The 9808-nt window shown below is 44.7% G+C and overlaps 1 protein-coding gene across 3 annotated transcripts in view; it reads left to right on the top strand.

Moving 5' to 3' along the window:
• The window catches only part of Fam234a (family with sequence similarity 234 member A), a 51386-nt gene that overhangs the window by 10603 nt on the left and 30975 nt on the right, over positions 1-9808 (top strand). For 2 of the 3 annotated variants that reach the window (XM_004627945.2, XM_023711637.1), the window contains exon 1: positions 1529-1717. The exons of the other annotated variant lie outside the window; for it this stretch is intronic. The gene's annotated coding sequence lies outside the window, so the exon portion shown is untranslated. Of the gene's footprint in view, positions 1-1528; positions 1718-9808 lie in introns of those variants that run through there. 3 annotated transcript variants of the gene reach the window in all.

Raw genomic sequence — 9808 nt, 5'->3', positions numbered from 1 at the left:
AAAGCCCAGTGTGGGGCACATGCCTATAATCCCATCACTCAGGAGGCTGAGGCTGGAGGATCACTGCAAGTTTGAAGCCCACCTGGGCTACACAGTGAGTTCAAGACCAGCCTGAACTATACAACGAGCAAGATCCTGTCTGTCTTAGTTACTCTGCTCTCCTTCCTGGGACAAATACCTGACACTCAAAGTGAAGGAAGGAAAGGTTTATTTAGCTCACAGTTACTGGAGGTTTCAGTCCATACTCAGCTGGCTCCAAGGCAGAGGGCAACCTTTCATAGAAGCAGCAAAAAGCAAGAGCACAAAAAGAGGTAGCAGCAGCTCAAGCAGCTAGCTTCTCTTCCCTCCTTATATTGTAATGCAAATTACCTGCCTCAGGGCAGGTGCAGCATCCACACCCACAGTAATCAATGGCAAATTCCAGAAGCGCCCCAAGACTGCATGAGGCTTTGGGGGGACACCTAGACACAAACCATAACACTGTCTACAAACAAACGGCTAGCCTATGTTAATAAAGTCTTGGGGAAAAAAGTGCAAATATACTTATTATTGCAAAGTAAACAATAAATCTATCTTTTTTTTTTTTTTTTTTTTTTGGCGGTACTGGGGATTGAACTCAGGACTTTGTGCTTGCCAGGCTGGCACTTACGCCGCTGAGCTATATCCCCAGGCCCAATAAATCTATCTTGAATCCACTACACCTTGTGCGAACATTCGGATAAAAATCAGTGAATTTGCATAGTAACCCATAAGAAACTCTTTAATATGTAGTTAAGAAAAAATATTTAGTCGAGAGTGGTTGTGCACACCTGTAATCCCAGCCTTTGAGAGGCTGAGGCAGGAGAATTGCTGCGAATTCGAGACCAGCCTGGCCTACAAAGTAAGCTCAAGGCCAGCCTGAGCTGTACAGCGAGACCTGTCTCAAACAAACAAACAAACAAACAAAACCCCCCAAACAAACCTAGCAGGTGCGATTGCAGACTGTTGGGAAAGGAGGGAGTAATTCAATAAATGACACTAGACTCATAGCCTGCACGTGGAAAAAACAATTAGCGCCGCTCGGCGGACGCGGCCCTCCCAGCCTGCACAGGAGCGGCCAGCACGCGGAGTGTGTGTGTAAGGGGCGGATCGGGCTGAATTTCAGGCCAGAGCTCGCTTCGTCTTTCGAGAACCAACACGCGGTCCTCGCGCACCCACACTTAGTCTCAGTGAAGAAACTGCCCAGCAGCGCAGCGGGCCGCTGTGTTCTGCCCACCGGAGGACCAACGGAGCCACCGCAGTCCCACCATTTCTCCCAGGCCGGAAATGACGCGCCCAGCAGGCGCTCTGGGGCGGTGCCTCCCTGCGGCGAGGTGGGGCCTATGGCTGCGGAGGAGGAAGGTTGCGGTGCATGGTGGCCTGAGGCAGGGACAAAGAGGAGCCGCGCCCCGGGAGTGACAGGAGACGGGGGCGGGGCCTGCTGTGGGGCGGGGCTTGGGGCGGGGTCAGTCTTGTCCTGAGGCGGGATGGGCGGGGCCAGAGGCGGGGCGGGCCGCCGGGCGCCCTCCTTTGCTCTGCCTTGGCTTCCGCACCTCCGCGTCGAGGTGCCTCCGGGTGTCGGAGGTCGGCTCCAGGCCCGCGTACCCCGCGTTCAGAGTCTGGTCGTGTGAGAAAGGCCTAGGTGTGCCCTGAATCTCTTGGCCGCCGTTGCGAGCCGCCCGTCAGGAGGCCGACTGAGGTAACCCTTTGGTGTTTCGCGGTGCGGCCTCGAGCTGGCGTGGGGCCGGCAGGGCTCTGCAGAGAGCTGGCTGAGCTGACGCCGTGCCCAGCTGGCCGCGTGGGTCATCTCATGACCCCTGGCGGCCTCGCCCCGCTCCCGAGGCTAGGGAGTCGCAGACCCGAAATCTGTTCCCCTGGAGATGTCAGTAAAGAAGTGAGCAGCAGTGAGCGAGCAACTAGAAGAAATAGGAGGGAGGAGGGAGGTGCGGCGAGTGGCTCTGGTTGCGGGTGGCCGACGGCTGCTGGGCGACTTTGCCCTGCCAGGGGTCCTTTGGGCTTCCAGAGTAAAGAATGCATGAGAACCAGTTCACACTATGGAGGGAAAAGTTAAGGGAGCTGGAATAAGCAAGTTCAAGGGCATGAAAGAGATCAGGATGGGCGACTGGTGGGGGACGTCTTGGTTCTCTCACGCTCTCCAGACCATTCTCTGCTCAATTTTTGTTTTGTTTTTGAGACAGGGCCTCACAATGTAGTGTAGCCTGGCCTTTAACTCCTGGCCATCCTCCTGCCTCAGCCTCCCAGGTGCTGTGATTACAGTCGTGGACCGCCAGTGCCTGGTTCTGATCTATTTCTTTGTGCTGGCCTTTTTCTCAAGGTCATCCTGCTGCCATTACGTCCACCTATTATCTGCTGGTGTGTAACCGGCACAAAGCTGAATAGATTAAAATGACCTTTATTTAACAGTTTCTTTGAGCTAAAAATTCAGCAGTAGTCTTATGTAGATAGTGGTGGCTCCCTGCCCCTGTGGAGCGGGAAAAACTTAATTCCAAGATGGCTTACTCACAAAGCTAGTGGCTGGAGTCCTTTCCTAGCCTCATAGCCCTTCCCCTAGGCCAGTTGTGCTCTCATGGTAACTTTTTGAGGCCAGCCTGGGCTACAGCTAATCATCTGACAGACAGGAGATCGTTTGGGAGGATGTAGAAACCATCATAACATTCATTCATTCATTCATTCATTCATTCGTTGGTACTGGGTGTCAAACCAGGGGTGCTCTACCATGGAGCTACAGCCTCTGCCTTTTTTACTTTTTTTTTTTTTTTTTTTTTTTTTTTTTTTTTTTGGTCTTTTTGAGACAGGGTCTTGCTGTGCAGTTCAGGGTGACCTTGAGCTCTCTTTGTAGCCCAGGCTGATCTTGAACTCACAACTATTCTCCTGCCTCAGCCTCTCCAGTACTGGGATTACAGGCATCAATTTACTTTTTATTATTTGTGGTGTTGGGGACTGAACTCAGGTCTTTTGCACAGACATACACCTCCAGTTTTTTTTTTTTGTTTTTTTTTTAAGCAGTCCTGGCTCCACTTGCTGACCCTAGAGTACTAGCATTATAGGCATCCTAGACTTTTTTTTTTTTTTTTTTTCCCCTCAGAACTGGGGATTGAATTTAGGCCCTTGTGCTTGCCAGGCAAGCGCTTATTCTACTGAGCCATCTCCCCAGCCCCCCAGATCATTTTTGTTTTTTATTTCAGACGGAATTTCAGTAGGTTGCCTAGGCAGGACTCCAACTTATTATCCTCTTGCCAGTGTCCCTTATACTGACATTTACAGGAAAGCACCCACAAATATCATATCTTTTGTGACCTGATTTTGGAATTCTTCTTCTTGCTTTTTTTTTTTTTTTATTTTAGACAGGGTCTTGCTATGCAATTTAGGCTGGCCTTGAACTCACTACTAGTTGTGGCCCGAGTTGGACTCAAGCTCACAGTGATCCTAGGGGCTAGGGAGATAGCTCAGTAGAATAAGTGCTTACCTAACAAGCGCAAGGACCTGAGTTCAATCCCTAGTTCCACAAAAAAAAAAAAAATTCACAATGATCCTCCTGTCTCAGCCTCTCCAGTACTAGAATTACAGGTATGTACCACCATGTCCAGCCTTGATTTTGGAAATTTTATTTAATTTATTTATTTTGCTTTTTTTTTTTTTTCAGTACGGGGGATCAAACACAGGACCTTGTACTTGCTAGGAAGGTGTTTGAAGGCTGAGCTATCTCCCCAGCCCTTTATTATTTATTTATTTAGAGATAGGGTTTCACTATTCAGTTCAGGCTGGCCTTACACTCACTTTGTAGCCCAGGCTAGCCTGAAAGTCAAAGTGATCCTCTTGCTTCAGCCTCTGGGGTGCTAGGATTATAGATGTGTACCTCCATGCCTGGCCTGATTTTGGAAATTTTAAATTTCCACATTCTATTTGTTAGTGTTTCAAAATATAAAGGACTTCAAGTTCTGAAGGGATCCATAACAAATAATTAAACCATTTAAAACCACTTACTACTGAAAAATAAATTAAACAACTTACTATTCTTGTGGAAAAGGAATGCCTAGATTCTTTAATTCTAATTGAAGTTCTGAATCTAATATTCATTTGAGCATTAATGTATTTTCTTTTTGGAGGCGGGTTAAGATGTAGTTCAAGGGCCAGGGAGATAGCTCAGTAGAATAAACATTTGCCTGGCAAACCCAGGGTCCTGAGTTCAATCCCCAGTACCACAAAAAAAAAAAAAAAAAAAGATGTAGTTCAAGCTGAGTTTGAATTCAGTATGAATTCTAAGCTGCCCTGAAACTCTCAGAGATCTTTTTGCCTCCTCCCTCTTTTTGCCTGCTGGTGAGATGGCTCAGTGGTCTAAAGCACCTACTTAGAACAAGCTTAGCAAAGCACAGAGACCGTGGTTCAATCCCCCAGCACCACATGCCAGCCAGCCTCGCCCCCTGGTGGGCTGAGCTGGCCACACACACACACACACACACACACACATAAATAAGTAAAATAAATAAATTTTAAAAAAAAATTAAAAATAGGTATGGTAGCGCATGCCTGTTATCCCTGTACTAGGGAAGCTGAGGCAAGATGAGCCTTAGAAGTCTGAAGCTACCCTGGGCTACCTAGGGAATTCAAGACTGGCCTGACCTTATCTTAAAAAAAAAAAATAGCATGTAGCTCAGGTAAAGGCCCTGAGTTCGATTCCTGGACTAGGGGAAAAATTAGACATTTATTCAGACATGTGAATGCTTATTTATATTTATTTTCTACCATGCACTGCTTTGCTTTGTCCTTGGAAACAGGCAACAAAAACAAGTGTCTGCCTTCAGATTCCTCACCGTGTTGGGGGAGCTCCAGAACAGTGTAAGGGGTGAAGTTGAGCCAGGGATCAAAAGGCATCAGGTACGGTGTCCAGGGTGTGGGTCATGACTGGGTTTGGTGTATAGAGTGAGTAGAGGAAGGAGGCAGAGGAAATGCGGAGCAAGGAACAGTATAACTAAGGAGGTGGGATGGGAACAGATAATGGGCATGGGGCTTGAGGAAAATGACACTAGAGAGACAGGACTCAGGAGAGAGCTGACCAAGTTACTGGATTTGTTTGTAAGCAAGGGAATAACATAACCAGGAAACATTTTAGGAATATTTGAGAGAACTCTAGAAATCCTAGTCAATTATAAGAATATGACCTGAATCAGTTGCATTAAAAGGAAGGAGTAGGTTGAAGAGATAAATGAGTTAGAATCTACAGAACTTGTTAGGTGCTTCAAAATACCCTGTATTACATTCAGTATTCATTTTTTGTTTGGTTGGTTTTATATTTTTGATGGTACTGGACTTTGAACTTAGGGCTTTGTTCTAGCCTTTTATTTTTTGTTTCAAGACAAGGTCTCACTAAGTCACTAAATTGCTCACTCTGGGCTTGAATTTATGATTACAGGTGTGTACCACCTACCCATTTAATATTTTTTTGGTTGTTGTTTACTGTTCTGCAGGGTCTTACTACATATTTCAGGCAGGCCTTAAACTCACTATGTAGCCCAGACTGGCTTCCAGTTCTCAGGAATCTTCATGCTTCCCAAGAGCTGGGATCACAGGCATGCACCACCACACCCCACCACACCCCACACCCAGCTTTAAAACTAGCCTTTATAAAACTTCCATACTTGGTATATTTTATTCTCAGTATCGTGTATACTATCCTTCATGGAATTATAGCCTTTCAGAAGGTCAAAACCCAATGAAATGTGGTGATGCATTGCTCGTAATCTCAGCATTTAGGAGGAGCACAAGTTTGAGGGCAGCCTAGGCTATGTAGGAAAGAGCCTGTCAAAGAAACAAACAAACAAACAAACAAAAAAGGCTCCAAACTAAATGACCATAAAGCAGAAGCTGAGAGATACAGTGACTTATTTTTAAAGTGAAGCAGATTTTAGCATAATGAGAGGAAGGATATGTGAAGGTATGCTGGTTTCTAAGTAAAAATTATTGAGTGTATGTTGATCTTTGGGTAATGGATTCTCTAATTTTATAAATGTTTAAATAGTTACATGATGATCTTTTTTTTCTTTTTTTTTTTTCTGTATTTAGGACAGGGTCTACATGGTCTCACTATGTAGATCCGACCCATAATGATTACCCTGTTTTGTTTTGTTTTGTTTTGCGGAACCAGGGATTGAACTCAGGCCCTTGCACTTGCCAGGGAAGCACTTATTCTACTGAGTCATCTCCCCCAGCCCGATTACCCTGTTTTCAGCCTCCCAAGTGCTGGGATTACAGGCATGTGCCACCGTGCCCAGTCTCATTTGCCATCTCAGCTCGTCCTGCAGGCAGGCCAGCACGCATGCAAGCCGGGGATAGAACCTTGGCCATAGGGGTTTTTTTGGAAGCTTTTTTTGTTTTTGGTTATTTCTTTGTTTGTTTGAGACATGGTCTCTATATAGTACAGACTGGCCTTGAACTTGCTGTGTAGCCCAGGATGGCCTCAAACTCAAGGTAATCCTCCTGCCTTAACCTCCCAGAGTGTTAAGATCATAGGCCTGAGCTGTCAGGCCTAGTTCCTCAGCTTTTTAGAGAATGCTGTGAGCTATCCTCTACTACTTTAGAAGACTTTCAGTTGTGTAAAAGAAAGGAACTTGTGTTGACTGCCATTCTTGTGATAATTTGGCTCAGTCAGGGAGTCATGACCTTAAAAGTTTGTTCTTATTTCAGAAATGACCGTGGGCCTGTTCTTTGTCTTGAGGCTGTTGTCAATGAAGAGAGGAAAGAGTTGTTCACTGTAAACAACTCAACACTAGCTGTCCTTGTCTGACATCTGCTTTGCTCAGCTGAAAAATTCTGTGCTTTTTGATTGGTTCTTTTTTTTTTTAATATTTATTTATTTATTTTGTGTATGTGTAGCCAGCTCAGCCCACCAGGGGGCAGGGCTGGCTGGCATGTGGTGCTGGGGGATGGAACCATTGTCCCTGTGCTTTGCTTAGCTTAGCTTGTTCCAAGTAGGTGCTTTAGACCACTGAGCCAACTCACCAGCCCCTTGATTGGTTCTTGTGGGTGTCTCTCTCACATATCTTGTGGTGAACTGCTGTCAAACACATGGGCCAATCTTGGCAATGACACTGGTCATATAATATAAAAGATAATCTTAATTCATTTGGGTGCATGTCTATCTGTAGTGATTGGCATTTGTACTCTTGCTGTTAGATTGGTTAGTGAGGTGCCCTGCCCATTAGCCCAGTTGTCTAAGTGCCTGCTTAAACAAAGCAGTCAGGCTCAGGTGCTGTGTTTCAAACCTAGATACTCAGGCCAAACCAGAAATGCCCTGAAGGGATCTTTTTTTTTTTTTACTTTTTAAAAAGAAAATTTAATGAAGGGAATTACCATCTCCACTTCCTACGCCTATGTACCATTTTCTCTTCATAGTTACAATTGGGGGAAAATGCTGAAAGAATGATAATTTAAGATAAGTAGATTTATTAGTTTAACTTATATATAGCTAATATAGAAGATCTTTGCAAGTATTGTCAACAAATAGACTTCCACCTTCAGAGGGTAGCATTTAAATCCAGAGCACAACAAGACAAAAAGGATACACATTGAAACTTCTCAAATTCTAGAATTCTTTTTCAGGCTACCCTGTACTTAGGAGTGGGAAGTTGTTTTTTTTTTTTTTTTTTTTCAGGTTAGAAACTGCTACAAATGCCATATTTTATTTTAAAATTGTGTGAAGGTCCTGAAGGGATCTTGAGGCCGCAAAAAAAAAAAAAAAAAGATTGGTTAGTGATTATAGATCTGGCTTGATGTGAAGATTCAGGCCTTGAGCGAAGAGAATGACTGAGTTACCTATTCATCTTTGTTTTATTTTCTGAGACAGAGTCGCAGCATGTAAACCAAGCTGGCCTTGAACTCAGGTGATCCTCCTGTCTCAGAGAGCTGGGATTACCGGCACGAACCACCATGCCTGGTTTATTCATCTTTTTGTCTAGAAACATGCTCCATAAGATTCTCTTGTGTCCATTTGATTGGTATTTGAGTCCCAACTATGTGTGTGGCTCAAGGCACACAACAGACATCCTTTCTCACTAAAATAGCTTTCAATCTGGCAGGTAAAAGAAGTATAGGGCTGGTGAGATGGCTCAGTGGTCTAAAGCACCTACCTAGAACAAGCTAAGCTAAAGCACAGAGACCGCGGTTCAATCCCCCAGCACCACATGCCAGCCGGCCCCGCCCCCTGGTGGGCTGAGCGGGCCACACACACACACACACACATAAATAAATAAAAAAAAAAAAAAGAAGTATAGGAAGAACTTTATTTATTTTTTTTAAATTTATTTATTTGACTTATTTATGTGTGTGTGTGTGTGTGTGTGTGTGTGTGTGTGGCCAGCTCAGCCCACCAGGGGGCGGGGCTGGCTGGCATGTGGTGCTGGGGAATTGAACCGCGGTCCCTGTGCTTTGCTAAGCTTGTTCTGAGTAGGTGCTTTAGACCACTGAGCCATCTCACCAGCCCAGGAAGAACTTTAAAAGAAAAATAGTTCATTCCTTGGAGTAGAAGGTGATTAACCAAGGTCAGCAGGAGTCATGGAGCCTTCTCAAAGGGTTCATGCTGTTTAAGTGGTAGCTTGGAGAACTAGAGTGGACATCCAAGGATGAGGCTTAGCCTTGAGTGCTGACAGTGCATATCCCTGACTTGTCAAGTAAGAGTGCAAGTTAAGGGGCAAAGGCTATGCAGGCAATTCCCAGATAAAACATAAATGTCAGAGGAATACATGATAAGTTATAAGATACTGTGTTCTGGGCTGGGAGATACCTCAGTAGATTAAGTGCTTGCCTGGCAAGCACAAGGGCCTGAGTTTAGTCCCCGATTCTGCCAAAAAAAAAAAAAACCTAAGATACTGTGTTCTGTCCCAGGTGATTCCTAATTTAGAATTGTAATCTGAGTGTGAGTTAGTGGAAATAGTTCCCCGATTGAAAGAAGTAAATCTGTGCTACTCTTACCCAGACCTAGAGAATGACTATAGCCTTTGTCAGTATGTGGTACAAGAGTAGCACTGCTTTTTCCTTTTGGTGCAGCAGCCTTGAGTTCCACCCTCAGTACTGGGGGTGTGTGGGGGCAGGCTGTGGAATTGCCTGTTACTTGTTCTGATACTTTTTCATTCTGTCCTATCTAGTGTTTTATACTTTCCTTAATTTAACAAAAACAAAACAACCTGTAATGAAACTTTTTTTTTTTCTTTTTTGTGGAACTGGGGATTGAACTTTGGCCCTGGCACTTGCCAGGCCAGCGCTTATTCTCCTGAGCCGTCTCCTGGCCCCTGTAATGAAACTTTTATTTTCTGTTTTTTTGGTTGTTGTTTTTTTTGGCGGAACCGGGGGTTGAACTCAGGCCCTTGTGCTTGCCAGGGAAGCGCTTATTCCACTGAGCCATCTCCCTGGCCCCTATTTTCTGTTTTTTGCAACACAACAAACTGTTCTTAAAGAAAGAACTCTGGGAGAAAATAGAAGTACCTTTTACATCCTTCCTATATATACTATAGTGTTCCTGCCTCTTTGATATGTTAATGAACTTCATAAATGGTTACATAATTTTATTGTTCTTCCCCATAATCAGGGTTTTCCCTGTGGACTTGATCCCTGGACAGGTGTGGCAGCTCCAGTGCCAGCCAGTGTCCTTGAACAGAGCACTGGCTGAGTCTCTAGTTTCATGATAGTTCCATACTGCCAAGGAATAATCTCTGAAAAACCATATGTGGTGATCATCTTCACATTATCCTTTGAGTCACTTTCTTTCTTTTTTTTTTTT

Source organism: Octodon degus, unplaced genomic scaffold (assembly GCF_000260255.1).
Source record: "Octodon degus isolate 3935 unplaced genomic scaffold, OctDeg1.0 scaffold00021, whole genome shotgun sequence".
In the NCBI taxonomy this organism is placed as follows: Eukaryota; Metazoa; Chordata; class Mammalia; order Rodentia; family Octodontidae; genus Octodon; species Octodon degus.
The sequence above is the reverse complement of the archived record's forward strand: the minus strand, read 5'-3'. Positions and strand labels throughout refer to the sequence as shown.